Raw genomic sequence first — 18,914 nt, forward strand, 5'->3', positions numbered from 1 at the left:
GGACAAGGTAGCTGGTAGAAGTAAAGTAGAGGAGGTAGGAGGGATAGGAAACAAGAGATATGCACAAACCTGAAAACAAGATAAGGAGTAGAATTTGGGAAAGTTTATGCCTATATATGTATGTATGTATAGCTATAGAGAAACATATCCTTCAGGGTTGGGGGTAGGGAAGAAAAAAGGACAAAGTAAAAAAAGTGCACAGTAGAGAACAAAAGAAAACTTACAAGGAAGCAAACAATAGATGGACAGTTCTCAACACAAAGCGTATTATTTATCATACAGGCTTTCTTGAAATGAAAATTTATTGTTACATATTTTGAATCCTTTCTCATGTTCTGCTATGCACATGACATACATTTCCCCCTCCATGCTTTATATTTAAGCTCCAATATTAAAGTTGATGGTATGTTTTTGTTATTTTTCTCTATTTTGTATTTATGTTCTATCATTTAAGTCTAAAATAGTTTTTTAAATGCACATATAATTGATAAATATTTAACAAGATAAACAGAAAATAATTTTAAAACCTCCTACTTTCCAAATCTTGATTTTTTACTTGTGGACAGAGGTATAAGATCACATCCTTCCTATTTTTCCCTACTATGACCTCCTACAACAATGACAGTATAAAATATGCCAAATATCTCCCAAAGGAACTGCACAAAAAAACTTAGAAAGCCCTAAAGTGTCCTTAAAGCATGTCTGCTTCACTTATTCCAGAAGGGAAACATCTTCATTTTTCTCTCCTTCACGTTTTAATATTTACTGCCTTTTTGTATAGGAATGGTCATCCTATTAGTTCCTCTAATTAGGGATTGCTGTGGCATTTTTAAACACAAAAAAATGCCATTCCATTCTGACCAATTAAAAAATGAGTATTGATCAGCAAGGAATTGGTTATGAGGTTGATTGTTCAATTTTCTCCTCTCTCCTCATTTCAAGAATCAGCTTTTTAAATTTGAACCTGTCAAACATTGCAATTGAACGGGGAGAGAGAAATGAATAGTCTAATCAGTTTTCAGGGTGACATTAGGTGATCAAAAAGAAATCCAGAAATGATGTAATTTACTCAAAAGATTTGAACATTTTTTTGTCATGAGTTCTGTTCAATGGTTTTTTTGTGAAGCTTTGCTTCAACTCCATTTCCAGAAAGCAATAAACCAGAAGTTGTTTGTACTATGCAGATAGAAAATTGATTCACTGGTGCTGGGCATTTTCCAAGTGTAATTCAGAATTTCCAAACTGTTGCATATGTAATAATGGTATTGCTGTTTAAGTAAGCATTTCATTATATGGATTGGGCTCAACTTGAAGAACAAGGACTATATTTGCTAAACAAAGAAGTGAATTAAAATATTTCCTAGTTAATTTCAACAACCAAGGTCTTTGTCACAATTGCTCATATTTTTTCACTGAAGTAATTCTCAGGCTCTAGTTTTTAGATAATAGACTTGCCACTTCACTTTAGCATGTAAAGGTAGGAGAGGACCTAGAATTTCATTACATGGGGTTCTAGGTGAGGAAATTCCTTCTACTAATGTAGGTTGGTAATTTGTCTGCAACTTAGAAAGCTGCCTAAAGTCAGAGAGCCAGTATGTGTCAGAAATGAGATTTGAACTACAATATTCCTAAATACAGATCTGACCTATTATATATATATATATATATGTATATATATATATATATACATATATGTATATATATATATACACATACACACACACACACACACACACACACACACACACACACACATATATATATATATATATATATATATATGCTTCCTTTTAACTAAATAAAACTTTGGAAGACCTACACTTTTATTGATATCTGGTGTCTGACATGGGTTTTGCCATTAACCCATGTTGTTCACGACCCTCATATTCCTTATGAGAGTATTTTCATGAATTATTATGTCCCCCCCCTCAAGAATATCATTACCTGCTGTCCCACTTTCTGGTAAGTGGCCCGTATCTCAAAGTAAAAAAGATTATTTTCTCTTCTCATAGCCTCATATTAAAACTGACTTGGCTTTAATGTTCATCCAAATGACTATAAATAACCCTTTTAAGTAGATTTTTTTTGTTGTAGAGTCAAATCTGCAAGGTGTACTATCTCAGTGTCTTCCTTTCCACCTCATGCTTATTGAGCCCACATATGCAGTCCATTGCCAAGTCTTGTTTTTTTTCCCACCTTCACAACATCTCTCCTAAACCCTTCTCCCAACTCACATAGCCAAAACAAACTATAGTTTAAACACCCTTCACCTCTCTTCTGGGCACTTGGAATGTCCTTGTAACTTGTCTCCTTGTCTCAAATATCTCTCCACTCAAAGCCATCCTCCAGACCACTGCCAATGTGACTTGTCTATAATATGTCTGAACATGTCAAGCCCCTGGTCAGTGAGTTCCGGTCATTCCTTGTTAGCTACAGGATGAAATATAACCTCATTTGTTCGGCATTTAAGGCTATTCATAACCTGGTCTTTTTCTTTATTTCTAGTCTTTTTGTGTTTTATTTTCCTTCAAGTGCCATATGTTCTAATATCACTGGCCTACTTGCATTTCTGAAATAGGACACGTCATCTTGCCCCTGACTAATGGCATCTTAATAAAGCTGCCCTCAGCCTAAATATTCTAACTTGTGCCTCACTGAACAGCAGGCATGTCCTGATTTGACCACACAATTGGTCTTTAACCAGACCATAGGCAACCAGACTCAAACATAGACCTCACTGAACAGTCCCTACCTGCCCACTGCCCCTCGACTCAATATACTTTCTATCTCATATATGCCTCACCAGAACAATAGGTATGTCCATGCACTCAACCACAATCACATTGTCCATTTAGCCCAAGACAGGACCACAATACCTAACTATCCATCTTGACCAGACAGAACTACAATAGCTAGCCAATCAGAAAGAAGCATGACTAGGATATTTGATGACTGAACCATAGAAGAGGCTTCACCTAAGGTAACACCTGCACACTAATAGTGAAGAACTGACCTAGAGTAAACACAACATAGAGAGGCTAATTATAATATCATTATCATATGTAAATTCTTCCCTGCTTTGGGTTTTTCTGTATACATTGTGGGTAACTGAATGCGCAGTTCCACTGAGGCTGAGACCCACCCACCATCACCTGATCACTTGACAAACCCCTCCTGACTTTTTAATATTCATAATTTCTTTTGTGTAATCAGCATCATTACAATATAAAATTGTGTGTTTTGTCTTACTAAGTTGTTGGTTCCTCTTGAACTCAGCCCTCTGGAGAGTATCACCCTCAATAAATGCCTTCGCTTGGATTGAAGTTAGTCTGAGTCTGAAATCTTTGAAGAGAATCCCACAACACACGATAAATCCATAACACTAACTGTATGTACCCCAAGATTTGAGTACTTTGTCTTTTCACCTTTGACTCTTGGTTTCCTGACGTTTTTTAAGTCTCAGCTCAAATTCCATCCACTCTTTGAGATTTTTCCAGGACCCCCAGCTGTTAATGCTTTTCCCTCTCAAAATCCCTTCCAAACATGATGTCTCTATGTTGTATCTACACATTTTAAAATACTGCCTAGTCCTTTATAATGTAATTTTGTTTTAAAATATTTTTTCAATTACATGTGAAAAATATATTTACATTTGTTTTCTTTTTAATTATGAGTTTGATGTTCTTGGATTGCTCTTTTCCCTAACTTTTCATCATTCCCTCTTATTTGATTTCTAAATTCCTTTTCATTTTCTTCCTTATGATTTTATATCTCTTTTTCAATTTGTTACCTTTCTTTTCATAATTTTCTTGAATGGCTTTTTTATACAATTTTTTCCTTCTCTCTTATTTGGCTTTTGAAATTCTCTTTTAAGTCCTCCCAAGATGTTTTGGGGCTTTGGCACCATTTGATGTTACTCATTAGAGCAGGAGTGGCTCTTTTATTTTACCTCACTATTTTCCTCTTAATATGAACCCAGACCTTTTATACCAAAGTAGCTCTCAATGGTTGGACTCATTTTCTTTGCATACTCATTTTTATTTTTAATTTGTCTTATTTTATTTTTAATAGCTTAATATTATAATTATCAAGTTTGAATCCTAAGTCATGGGTAATGTTGCCTTAGACCTCAGTGCATTCTTACTGTTGTTTTTTGAATTCTGGCCAGGCGCTCAACTTAAGGGACTCCTCTCTTCCTCCCTTAAACCCAAGCCAAAATTTCCCAAAAATGTTTTCTCCCTCCATACCTCCTTTCTCCACTCACTGAGAAGGCAAGCAATTTGATATAGATTATACATATACAGTCATGCTAAAGACACCTTCATGTTAGTCATGTTGTTAAAGAAAACAGACCAAAAAATATCAAGAAAAGTAAAGTTTAAAGAAAGAGTATGCTTTTCATCTGCATTCAGATTAGTTCTTTCTCTGAAGGTGGAAAGCATTTTTCATTATAGATTCTTTGGAATTGGCTTAGATCATTGTATTGCTGAGAATAGCTATCATTCACAGTTAATCATTGTACAATATTGCTTTTACTGTGTACAAAGTTCTCCTGGTTCTGCTCAGTTTTCTTCTTCTTCTTCTTCTTCTTCTTCTTCTTCTTCTTCTTCTTGGAATTGGGGTCAAGTGATTTGCCCAGGGTCACACAGCTATCACATCAAGTTGTCTGAAGTCACATTTGAACTCAGGTCCTCCTGACTCGAGCACCATCTAGCTGCCCCTCCAGGTTTCTCTGAAAGCATCTTGCTCATCATTTCATATAGCATAATGGTATTCCATTACAATCATATATCACAATGTATTCAGCCATTCCCCAGTTGATGGACATCTCAGTTTCCAATTCTTTGGCACCACACAAAAGGCTGCTATAATTTATTTTGTAAAATATAGGTCCTTTTCATTTTTTATGTTTTTGTAATACAGAAGTAGTACTGGTATTTCTGGGACAAATGTTATGCACAGTTTTATAGCCCCTTTGGTCAAAGTTCCAAATTGCTCTCAAGAATGGTTGGATCAGTTCACAACTCTACCAACGATGCATTAGTCTCTCCTTTTTCCCACATCCCTTCCAATATTTGTCTTTTTTCCTTTTGTGTCATATCAGACAACCTGACCTTGGTTATTGCCAGTCATCTTGATCTTTTGTCTTGCCACTGCATTCCTATGACTCTGGAAGAGAAAGTAAGACTGATGGCTTTGCACAGCCCTACCTCACTCAAATCCAACTCACATGCAAGTCAAAACATTATGTTCATGATGTCATTGGACCTCTTCAAGAACAAAGGATGAACAACTTTTCTTCTTCTTCTTCTTCTTCTTCTTCTTCTTCTTCTTCTTCTTCTTCTTCTTCTTCTTCTTCTTCTCATTCTTCTACTTCTGCTTTTTTTTCTCCTCCTCCTCCTCCTCCTCTTCCACTTACTTCTTCTTCATCAATTTTCATTTTTAATTTCTTGAAATATAGCTCTGAGGAGCCAAGATGGTGGCTGGAAAACAGGCACTTGCGTAGGGCTCTCCCCCAGTACCCTCCAAACACCAATAAAAAATGACTCTGAACAAATTCTAGAACTGCAGAACACACAGAATAGCAGAGGGAAGCAGGGCTCCAGCACAGGACAGCCGGGATGGTTGCTGGGTAGCATCTATTGCATGGAGCAGAATGGAGCAGAGCCCAGTGGGAGCCGTGCCTGGACCAACCAGACTGGGAGCCTGGCAGAACAGGCCCTAGCACCCTGAATCAGTGAGATGTGCCAGTTACCAGATTTCTCAACCCACAAACACCAAAGATGAAAGAGAAAGCTAGTGGGAAAAACTGGGGGCACAGAGTGAAGGGAGTTCCCGGTTTGACCACCGCCCTGGGGGCAGCAGAGGTGGTGTAGCTACAGAACTACAGCTGCAGTTGCTTCTGGCCCCAGGCCCACCAGGTGGGAGGAAGTAAGTGATGGATCTGAGCGGGAGTGCGGAACCTGCTTAGATCTGAGTCCAGTCTGGGTTGGCGGTTCTTAGGGGAGGAGGAGCACTGGTGTGGCAGAGCTTACAGTGTAGAAATACCTCTGAAAACAACAGTACAGCCCCTCAAGCTTGGGACAAAGTACTCTATACTCTACAAGCAGTCATACCCTGACAAAGAACTCAAGGTTCAATTAGTTTGCTGGGAACATGGCCAGGCAGCAAAAACGGACTCAGATTCAGACTCAGACTTTGGAATCTTTCTTTGGTGACAAAGAAGATCAAAACATACAGCTAGAAGGAGTCAATAAAGTCAAAGAGCCTACATCAAAAGCCTCCAAGAAAAACCTGAACTGGTCTCAGGCCATGGAAGAACTCAAAAAGGATTTAGAAAAGTAAGTTAGAGAAGTAGAAGAAAAATTGGGAAGAGAAATGAGAGTGACGTGAGAAAACCATGAAAACAAGTCAATGACTTGCTAAAGGAGACCCAAAAAATACTGAAGAAAATAACACCTTAAAAAATAGACTAACTCAAATGGCAAAAGAGCTCCAAAAAGCCCATGAGAAGAAGAATAGCCAAATGGAAAAGGAGGTCCAAAAGACCACTGAAGAAAATACTAACTTAAAAATTAGATTGGAGCAAGTGGAAGCTAGTGACTTGATGAGAAATCAAGATATTATAAAACAGAACCAAAGGAATGAAAAAATGGAAGACAATGTGAAATATCTCACTGGAAAAACCACTGACTTGGAAAATAAATCCAGGAGAGATAATTTTAAAATTATTGGACTACCTGAAAGCCATGATCAAAAAAGAGCCTAGATATCATCTTTCAAGAAATTTTCAAGGAGAACCCCTACAAGGGGGTGTAGAGTAGAGAGTACTTACTTATTCTAGAGCCAGAGGGTAAAATAGAAATTGAAAGAATCCACCAATCACCTCCTGAAAAAGATACCAAAAAGAAAACTCCTGGGAATATTGTCACCAAAATTCCAGAGCTCTTAGATCAAGGAGAAAATACTGCAAGCAGCCAGAAAGAAGCAATTTGAGTATTGTGGAAACCCAATCCTGATAACACAAGATCTAGCAGCTTCTACATTAAGCGATCGATTAAAACCAAAAATCACCTACCCAGCAAAACTGAATATCATGTTCAAAGGCAAAATATGGATTCTCGAAAAAATAGAGGACTTTCAAGCTTTATTATTGAAAAGACCAGAGCTGAATAGAAAATTTGACTTTCAAACACAAGAATCAAGAGAAGCATGAAAAGGTAAACAAGAAAGAGAAATCATAAGGGAGTTACTAAAGTTGAACTGTTTTGTTTACATTCCTACATGGAAAGATGATGTGTGTAATTCATGAGACATCAGTATTAGGGTAGCTGAAGGGAATATATATACATCCATCCATACATATATATATATATATATATATATGTATATATATACACACACATATGTGTGTATATACACACACACACATATATATGTATATATATATACACACACACATACATATATATTATATATATGTTTGTATGTGTGTATGTATATATACACATATATACATAGATACATATATACATATACATACAGAGGGCACAGGGTGAGTTGAATATGAAGGGATGATATCTAAATAAATAAAATTAAATTAAAGGATGAGAGAGGAATATATTGAGAGAGGGAGAAAGGGAGAGATAGAATGGGGTAAATTATTTCACATAGAAGTGGCAAGAAAAAGCAGTTTTGTTGGAAGGGAAGAGGGTGAAGGTGAGGGGGAATGATTGAATCTTGCTCTCATTGGATTTGACTTGAGGAGGGAATAACATACACACTCAAATGGGCATCTTACCCCACAGGAAAGGAGGAAGAAGATAAAAAAGGGGGGATGATAGAAGGGAGGGCAGATAGGGGGAGGAGGTAATCAAAAGCAAACACTTTTCAAAAGGGACAGGGTCAAGGGAGAAAATTGAATAAAGGGGGACTGGATAAGAGGGAGCAAAATATAGTTAGGCCCTCACAGCATCGGTATTGTGGAAAGGTTTTGCATAATGATATACATGGGGCCTATGTTGAATTGCTTGCTTCTTAGGGAGGGTGCATGTGGTGGGAAGAGGAGAGAGAATTTGGAACTCAAAGTTTTAAAAGCAGATGTTCAAAAAAAAGTTGTTTTTGCATGCAACTGTGAAATAAGATATACAGGCAATGGGGCATATATATCTATCTTGCCCTACAAGAAAGTATGGGAAAAGGGGATGGAAGAGGAGTGGGGTGACAGAATGGAGGGCTGACTGGGGAATGGGGCAATCAGAATATATGCCATTTTGGAGTAGGGGGAGGGTAGAAATGGGGACAAAATTTATTATTCAAAATCTTCTGTAAATCAATGCTGAAAACTAAAAATAAAAAAAAAAGAAATATAGCTCTGAAAAGTAGGTTTTTTAAAAAAAGCCCATTGTGTTTGAAATATAGCTTCTTGACCATACCTTTAAACCCAAATCATTCTGGCTTTCACCAATTGTAAGATCAGCCCAAGCCTCTATTGCACATTCTTTAAGTATTGATTGCTTAGAAGGAGGGTAAATAGGAATTATTTTCTATTCTGGTCCCAAACTTTAGGGGTCTTCCTTGCCCAGATTGATTCCTTTTGTTATGGCAAATTAGGTCATTTTTTTAAACTCTTATGTAACCCTTAGTCATTGAATGGCAATGGCCTCAACTAAACTGCAACCTGGGAAAAATCTTAATTTAAAAAGGCCAAGGTCACACATTGTGTCCTGGGTCATCACCAGTCATCTTGGCTTTGTCTTGCCACTGGACTCTGATGACTCTGGAGTAATGATGCTGATGACTTAGCACAGCTCTGCCTAACTCATATCCTGCTCATGCACAAATCTAGACATTGTGCTCATGATATCATTGGTACTCTTTGAGAATGAAGGACAAACAAAAACAACCATATTGGCCATGTTGCAAGAGAGAGCACACACAAAAGCAAGAAAAGTAGATTTTTTAAAAAGTACACTTCAATATGTTCTAAGAGTTCATCAGTTGTTTTTTTAGCAGTGGGTGGATATCACTTTTCATCATGGAATCTTTAGAATTATCTCAGACCATCGTCTTGATCAGAGTAGTCAAGTTTTTCCGTATTGATCATCATTACAATATTGCTGTTACTGTGTAAAATATTCCCCTAGTTCTATTTACTCTACCCTGCATCAATTCATGTAAATCTCTCCAGGTGTTTCCTGAAAGCATCCTGCTCATCATTACTTATAGCACAATGGTATTCCATCAAAATCATATATCACAACTTGTTAACCATTCCCCAATTTATGAGCATGCTCTGAATTTCTAATTCTTTGCTACCACAGAAAGAGATGCTTTAAATAGCTTTGTACATATAGGTCATTTTCCATTTTTTAAATTTTTAATTTTTTTAATATTTATTTATTTTCAGTTTTCAACATTCACTTATGTAAGTTTTAAATTTTCTCCTCCTCCCTCCCCAAGATAGCATGCAACCTGATATAGACTCTACACATACATTCATATTTAACACATTTTCACACTAGTCATGTTTCATAGAAAAATTATAATGAATGGGAGAAACCATGAGAAACAAAATGAAACAAAACAAAACAAACAAAAGAGAAAAGAGTTTGCTTCTGACTCCATAATTCATTCTCTGGATGTGGATGGTAATTTCCACCATGGGTCTTTTGGAAAAGTCTGCCTGCTCATCTTTTCTTATAGCCCAATAGTAGTCCATTACATTCATATACCCCAGCTTGTTCAGTCATTTGCCAGTTGATGGGTAGGTATACAGGTAGACTCCCAAATATTTTATAATGTCTACAGTAACTTTAAATGGAATTTCTCTTTCTATCTCTTACTGTTTTATTTTATATCCTGCAACTTTGCTCAAGTTGTTTATTATTTCAAGTAGTTTTTTTTTTACTTGATTCTCTAAATATATCAACATATCATCTGTGAAGAGTGGTAACTTAGTTTCTTCTTTGCCTATTCTATTTCCTTCAATTTCTTTTTCTTCTCTTATTGCTAAAGCTAACATTTCTAGTACCATATTGAATAATAGTGGTGATAATGAACATCATTGTTTCACCCCCAATCTTGTTGGAAATGCATCTAGCTTATCCCCATTACATATAATCCTTGCTGATGACTTTAGGTAGATACTGCTTATCATTTTAAGGAAGGCTCCATTTATTCCTATGGTTTCTAGTGTTGTATTTTGTCAAAAGCTTTTCCTGCATCTATTGAGATAATCATATGGTTTCTGTTAGTTTTGTTGTTGATATGATCAATTATGTTGATAGTTTTCCTAATATTGTACCTGCATTCCTGATCAAAGTGTATTATTCTCATAAGTTGCTGTAATCTTTTTGCTAATATTTTGTTTAAAATTTTTGCATCTATATTCATTAGAAAAATTGGTCTACAATTTTCTTTCTCTGTTTTGACTCTTCCTGGTTTAGGTATAAGTACCATATTTGTATCATAAAATAGAATTTTGTAGGACTCCACCAGTTTTCCCGAACAGTCTATACAGTATTAGAATTAATTGTTCTTTGAACATTTGATATAATTAGCGTTTTCTTTTACCTCTCTAATTTGGCTTTTAAAATCCTTCTTGGGCTCTTCCAAGAATGCTTTTTGGGCTTGAGACCAGTTCATATTTCCTTTTGAGGTTTCAGTGGGTAGAGTTTCAGTGCTGTCCTCTTCTGAATTTGTGTTTTGATCTTCCCTGTCCCCATAGTAAGATTCTATGGTCTTTTCTAGTTCATTGTTCTTGTTCATTGTGATTTCCTTTTTCATGGCTTTTAAAGTGGATCTCTGCTTCTTGGGCACAGGGGGCTCTGTTCCAAGTTTGTTGTGCTGGGAGCTAGGGGCCTGGTTACTGGCTTTGTGTGCTGTGGCCTCTAGGTCTGTCAACTAAAAGCTATATAATGCTGCAGCTCACGTGGTGCTGAGCTGGATCTGGCTGGTGTGTGCCAAGGCTGAGTCCAGGTGAAGTCTGTCTGAGTTTCCTCAGGGTTACACTGAAGCTCGCAGTGTGATGTGTGGGGAGGTGTGGTCTCCTCCTCCCCTAGGGCTGTGCTAGAGCACAGGTAGGCTCAGCCTCTTGTTCACACCCCTCAGTGCTTGTGTCTGACAATTCCTCTGGCTGTGTGAAGGCATGCCTGGGGTCCTGGTGTTTGCATTTGCTGGCTCCACACCCCTGGGGCTCGGGATCTCCTTCTCATCCACTGTACTAGGGCTTGCTGGATGCCTCCCATCCTGTCATGGTCCCCTTTAGCCATAGCAAGAAGGACCCTTCCCATCAATCTCCCTAGCCTCCACAGCTAAAAGACTGCCATAACCTTTCTGCTGCCTCCACTATTCTAGGATTTTTCCTGGAGCAATATTCTCTGGTTTTTTCAAGGTCAACAAGGCAGGATGAGGGCACTTACTGTTTACTCTGCCATGTTGGCTTCCACAAGTTCAGGTAGGTGACTGATAGCCTCAAGAGTAGCTGCTGCCATTGACACAGGCTCAGTGTTTCTCTCTCATCTAGTTCCGACAGACCCCCATCCTGCCCTGAGAGGTTTGGGTGTTGCCACTGCCCCCAGTGATTCAGTCCTCCAGGGCCTGCTCCCACTCCACTATGGTCTGTTGTAGACATGTGCGCTCTGGGCTCTGTCGATCCTCTGGGTTTTCCTGGGCTGGAAATCTGGCCTGCTCTGTCTCCTAGTGGATTCTGACACTCCAAAATTTGTTCAAATTCACTTTTTAGAGGTATCTGAAGAAATTTGTTGGAGAGCTCAGGAGCATCCTTGCTTTCACTATGCCATCTTGGCTCCACCCTGCCCTTTTCCATTTTTAAAAATGCATTTGTGATTTAGACCTAGTTTTGGTATTGCTGGGTAAAGAGGTATTCACATTTTTATAGCCCTCTGGATATAGTTCCAAATTGCTCTGCAAAAGTCACTGTGTAAATTCACAACTCTAGCAACATTACCTTAGTGTCCCAGTTAAACCACATCCTGTCATTGTCCTTTTTTTTATCATATTAGCCAATCAGATAGGTGTGAGGTGATATCTTAGAGTTGCTTTAATTTGCATTTGTATAATAAATAGCAATTTAGAGTATTTTTTTTTCATATGACTATGGATAACTGAATTCTTTTTCTGAAAACTGCCTATTCATATCCTTTGACCATTTATCATTTGGGGAGCGACTTGTATTGTACTACTTTTTTATAAATTTAATTCAGTTCTCTCTATATTTGAGAAATGAGTCCTTTATCAGAGGTACATGTCGCAAAAATAGTTTCCCCAGTTTTCTGCTTTCTTTTTAATTTTAGTTGCATTGGTTTTGTTTGTATAAAACCTTTTTTTAGTTTTATACAATCAAAATGATCTATTTTATACTTTTAAATGCTTTCTGTATTTTCTTTGGTTTCCAAATTCTTCCCTTATAGATCTGACAAATAAACTATTCTCTGTCCTCCTGATTTTTCTTACAGTATCATCCTTTATGTCTAAATGGTGTACCCATTTGATTTACCCTTATCATGGTGTATGGTGTGAGATATTGCTCTATACCTAGTTTCTGCCATACTGTTTTCCATTTGTGCCAGAAGGTTTTGTCAAATAATAAGTTTTATTCCAAAAGCTTGGATCAGTAGGTTTATCATTTACTAGGTTGCTTTTGTCATTTACTATAATACAATGTGTATCTAATCTATCTCATTGATCCATCATTCTGTTTCTAAGCCAATACCAGATTGCTTTGCTAATTACCACTTCATAATACAGTTTGGCATCCGTTGCAGCTAGATCACTTTCCTTCACATTTTTTTTCCATTGGTTCCCTTGATATCCTTGACCTTTTGTTCTCCCAGATAAATTTTGTTATGATATTTTCTAGCTCTATAAAATTATTTTGCTAGATTTATTGGTATGCAACTAAATAAATAGTTTAATTTAGGTTAGAATTGTCATTTTTATTATATTGCCTTGTTCTACCCATGAGCAATTAATATTTTTCCAATTATTTAGATTTGACTTTATTTGTGTGAAAAGTGTTTTGTAATTTTTTTGTGAAGTTCCTGGGTTTGTCTTGGCAGGTAGAACTCCCAAACATTTTATTTTGTCTACATATATTTTAAATATAATTTTTCTTTCTATATCTTGCTGCTGGACTTTGTTGGCAATTTATAGAAATATGGATTATTTCTGAAGGTTTATTTTGTATCATGCAATTTTGCTAAAGTTGTTAATTATTTCAAGTAGTTTATTTAACTGGTTCTCTAGGATTCTCTAAGTACACCATCATATCATTTGCAAAGGGTGATAGATTGTTTTTCCTCATTGCCTATTCTAATTCCTTCAATATCTTTTTTCTTTTCTTATTGTCATCACTAACATATTGAATAATAGAAGTGCTGATGGGAATCCTTACTTCACCCCTAATCTTATTGGGAAGTCGTTTAGCTTGCTCTCATTACAGGTAATGTTTGCTGATGATTTTAGATAAATATTATTTATTGTGTTAAGGACAGCTTCCTTTATTCCTATGCTTTCATGTTTTTAATAGGAATAGGTATTGTATTTTTGTCAAAGGCTTTTCCTGCATCTATTGAGATAATCATAGTTCTGTTACCTTTCTTGTTCATATGGTCAACTATGCTGATCAATTTCCTAATATTCATCCAGCCTTAACATTCCTGGTATAAATCCCACCTGGTCATAGTGTATGATCCTTGTGATATGTTGCTGTAATCTCCTTGCTAGTATTTTATTTAAAAGTTTGGCATCAATATTCATTAGGGAAATTGGTGTATAATTCTCCTCTGTTTTGGGTCTTCCTGGTTTTAGTATCCACACCATATCTGTGCTATAAAAGGAATTTTGTAGGACTCTTTCTTTGCCTATTTTTCTAACCACTTTCTATAATATTGTAATTAATTGTTCTTTAAATGTTCAGTAGAATTCACTTGTGAATCCATCTGGTCCTGGGGATTTTTTCTTAGGGAGCTGATGGATGATGTGTTCAATTTCATTTTCTAAAACTTGTTTAAGTATTTTATTTCATCTATTAATCCAGGAAGTTTATATTTTTGTAAACATTCATCCATTTCACATGGATAATCAGATTTATTGCCATATAATTGGAAGAAAATAGCTCCTAAGAATCGCTTTTCTTTCCTCTTCATTGGCGGTGAATTCATCTTTTTCATTTTTGCTACTGTTTATCTGATTTCCTTCTTTCTTTTTATAATCAAATCAATCAATATTTTATCTATTTTGTTGTTTTCCCCATAAAGTAAGCTTAATTTTATTAATCAGTTCAATGGTTTTCTTATTTGTGATTTTATTAATCTCTCATTTATTAGGGTTTCCAATTTGGTATTCAATTAGGGATTTTTAATTTGTTCTTTTTCTAGTTTTTTTAGCTGCATGCCCAACTTGTTTATATTGTATTTTTCTGTTTTATTGATGTATATGCTTAAACAAATAAATTTTCCCCAAATACCACTTTGCATGCATTCCATATATTTTTGTGCATTGTCTCATTGTTATTCTATGTAATGAAATTATTAATTATTTGTATGATTTGTTCTTTGATCCACTACTTCTTTAGTATTAAATTATTTAGTTTGCAATTAATTTTTTTCTATTTTCTGTGACACTTTGATGTATTGTGATTGCATAATGATCTGAAAAGGATGCATTTAATATTTCTTCCTTTGGTTTGGTTATGTGGTTTTTGTGCCCTAATACATAAGTCAATTTTTAATACATGCCAAGTACTGTTAAAAAAAGCATATTCCTTTCTGTTTCCACTTTTTTTTCTCCAGAAGCCAATCATATCTAACCTCTTCAAAATTGCATTCATCTCCTTAACTTTTTTCTTATTTATTTGAGTGTTAGAATTATCTAGCTCTGAGAGAGAAAAGTTGAAGGCCCCCATTAGAACTGTTTTACTGTACAGTTCCTCCTATAACTCATTTTACTTTACCTTTCTGGATTTGGATGCTATGGCCTTTGGTTTATAGATGCTTAATATTAATATTATTTTATTGTCTATGGTATCTTTTAGCAGAATTTATTTTCTCTCCTTACCTCTTTTAATTTTTGGTTTTAGTTTTAATTTTTTTATTTTCTCTTTTCTGTTTTTGTTTGTTTGAGATCATGATTGCTACTCCTGCTTTTTTTTTCATTTCTGCTCAAACATATTAGAATCTGCTTCCTCTCCTTGCCTTTACTCTTTGAATCTCTCTGCTTTAAGTTTGTTTCTTGTAAACAACACATTATAGATTTCTGGTTTTTCATCCTTTCTGCCCTCTGTTTTCATTTTATGGGTCAGTTTATCCCTTTCACCTTCAAAGTTTTATTAGGTTTGTATTTTCCTTCATCCTGCTTCCATCCCCCTGTTTATCTTTCTCTCTCTCTCTCTCCTTTCTTTCTGTACCTCCTCAAAAGGATTTTGCTTCTGACCACCACCTTCCACAATGTACCCTTCCTTTTAACAACACTGTTTTTTGCTCCTGCTTGCCTGTATGGTACGATAAATTTCTTCTTGTGGTATCTTCGCTGGTAAATTTTTGTGCCTCTTTTTCAGTGTTTTTGTTCCTTTTTTAACCACGTTATTCATTGTTATTTTCATAATTTTCTTCAGTCATTCTCATTGCTTTACCCAACTGAATATTATGTTGTTTCCTTTTAGAGCCAGTTCTAGTGAAGTTAAGGTTCAAGTGTTACTGCCCCCCCCATCCCACATCTTCCCCATTCACTATAAAGGTTTTTTCTTCCTCCTTTGTGTGAGATTATTTATACCATTCTACTTATCCCTTCCCTTTTTGTCCCAGTGAATCTCTCTTTCTTATTTCTTGCTTTTTTAAAACATATCATCCCATCATAGTCAAATCACACCCATGCCCTCTATGCATTTATACTCCTAGCTGCTCTAATAATACAAAGTTCATATGGGTTACATATATCATCTTCCCATGTAGGAATGTAAACAGTTTATCCTTATTGAATCTCCTATCATTTCTCTTTCCTGTCTACCTTTATATGCTTCTCTTGAGTCTTGTAGTTGAAAATCAAAAATTCTCTTCTGCTATGGTGTTTTTTTTTTTAAATCAAGAATACTTGAGTGTAATATATTTCATTCAATATCCATTTTTCATTTTTCCCCATTGACAAACTACACTCAGTTTTTCTGGGTAGGTGATTCTTAGTTGTAATCCTACCTACTTTACTTTCTAGAAAGAACATCATATTCCAAGCCCTCTTATCCTTTAATGTAGAAGCTGCAGTATCTTTTCTTATGATACTTCAATTGTTTCTTTCAAGCTGCTTGGGGTATCTTATCCTTGAACTGGAAGATCTGGAGTTTGGCTATAATATTCCTCAGGGTTTTCTTTTTGGGGTCTCTTTCAGGAGGTGATTGGTGGATTCTTTTGATCTCTGTTTTAAACTCATCCTAGGAACTCAGGACAATTTTTCTTAATAATTTCTAGAAATATGATTTCTAAACTTTTTTGATCATGATTTTCTGGTAGTTCAGTAATTCTTAAATTGTCTCTCCTCAATCCATTTTTCAGATCAGTTATTTTCCCAGGAGATAGTTCAAACTTTTTTCCCATTTTTTCATTCTTTTGATTTTGTTTTATTATTTTTGATGTCTCATGGGGTTATTAGTTTTTATTTGGCCAAATCTAATTTTTGAGAAATTATTTTCTTCAATGAGATTTTACTCCTCTTTGCATTTTGCTAATTCCACTTTTTAGGGAGTTATTTTCACTGGTAAATTTTTGTGCCATTTTAAAATTATTTTTGTTCCCTGCTTACTAAATTGTTCATTGTTATTTTCATAATTTCTTCCTTCATTCTCATTGCTTTATCCAATTTTCCTTTTACCACTCATTTGATTTTGCTTATCATTTTAGAACTTCCAGGAATTCTTCTAGAGCTAGTACACAATTTACATTTTTCTTTGAGGCTTTGTTTTGTTTCATTACCAGTGTCTTTATATGAATTTGTGTCTTGATCTTCCCTGTGACCATAATAGATTTTTTTGGTCAGTTTTTTATTATTTGCTATCTTTCACAGCCTATTTATTGACTTTGAAATTTATGTTAAACTTGGGTGTCATAGACACTGTCTTATGCTTCTGGCTTTTTCACATTAACGTTTTCAGTGATGGTTCTGGGAGTTTGGTAGGTTTTGGTGCTTCCAAGGTGGTGTGAACTGTGGAAAGGAGTGGTTACTGCTTTTTTGGTCTATGCTCTGGTCTTTATCCAAGAAGATCCCCTTATCCCTTGGGACCAAAAGTGATGCTGCTCCTTTGGGATCAGAAACACTATTGCTTCTCAGCGTCCCTAATTCCTTTGTATCACAAGTGATACCATTCCTTGGAGTCCCTGATCCCTTATAACCAAAAGTGTTTTCTTCCCTTGAACTGTGATGCAGATGTGGGTACAGGTTGTCAAACAGCATCCATTCTTGTGTACAGTACTAATACAATAGTCTTCTGAAATCTCTTTCTGATCAGTTGCCAGATTCCTTTGCCTTCTCTGGGTCAAGAGCTCCCTAAGCTGCTGCTGCTTTTACTGCCATCATCTAATCCCACTACTGGAATGGCGACCATGTGGACTCCAGGCTAACCTCCACTTCCATGTCAAAAAAAAAAAAAACAACTCTCAATCTGATCTCCTAGGTTGTTTTGGGTTGGAAGAATATCTCACTCTTATTTTTATTGAATCTGCCACAACAGAATTCAATTTGAGTTGTTATTTTAAAGTTGTTTAGAGAGAAATGTTTTGGAGAGCTCAACTGAGTACTTCCTCTACTCTGCCATCTTGGCTCTGGCCCCAGAAGTCTCAAATTAAGCTTTCTAATAGAGGCACATTTCACCATTTATTTCCTTTACATTCATGACTCCTTGCTTCTATTTCCCTGGTGTTGATCCATGGATCTCCCTTGTTGGAAAAGCCAATATTCAACTCATGTTTTCCTCTTGGGTAGATACTTATGGCCTACATCCTGCTACCTCATCAACTATTGTCATTATCTCAAAATCCATACTCCTGATAGCCCAAAATAAAATTGCATCTAATATAGCTGCTTCTTATTGCAGGCACAGTTGTTTGGGTAGAGTTTTTCTGTTCCTAAAAAATACTGGAAAGGGAGCAAGACAAAGATCTTAACCAGGGCTTGAAAAATGTTTCGCATTATCCTTCTATCACACTCATATCTCTTTCCATCACATAGCCATTGTTATTTGGAATATTTTTATAATTCATAAGCTGTAATTTGTATAAATAAATGTATGTATATATACACACAGAAACAAAAATTTTCCATATTGAAGTAAATTAAAGTTAATTTAGTTTTGTTAATTTCTTGAGTACTGCCCACGATCACGTTGAAGATCTGTGCCTTCAAGTTCAAAGTCCAGAGAGTTGTCAATTTTCCAATGATCTGTGAGGAGAGCTGATACCTATTTGTCTTAGGCTATGCCAGAGTAACAACAGTCATTTGATAGGCATACGGATGTTATATCATCATATATTTAGAGCTGGAATAAAGTTGAGTGCCATTTTGTCTGCCTCCCCCAATTTTTCAAATGAGAAAATTGTGACTCAGGCATTTTTAATACCTAGCCCAAGATCACACAGGTAGTAAGTATTATGGGTTGGAGTAGAGCCAGTGACCTCTTCCTCCAGAGCCTATGTTACTTCTACTATACCATCCTTTCTCCCTCACAGGAAATACACTAGAATGTCTGATTTTCGTAATTCCTATATTTTTTTAGTCCTCTCAGGTCTCACCTATAAAACTTTTTGCTCCTCTCCCCAGCTATTATTTTCTGCCATCTCAGATTTTTTTTTTTGTATTTACCTTGAAGTATCAAGGATCAAGCCCAGAAGGCTTAAAGTTTAAGTAAT

This window comes from Trichosurus vulpecula, chromosome 2 (genome assembly GCF_011100635.1).
Source record: "Trichosurus vulpecula isolate mTriVul1 chromosome 2, mTriVul1.pri, whole genome shotgun sequence".
Taxonomy (NCBI): Eukaryota; Metazoa; Chordata; class Mammalia; order Diprotodontia; family Phalangeridae; genus Trichosurus; species Trichosurus vulpecula.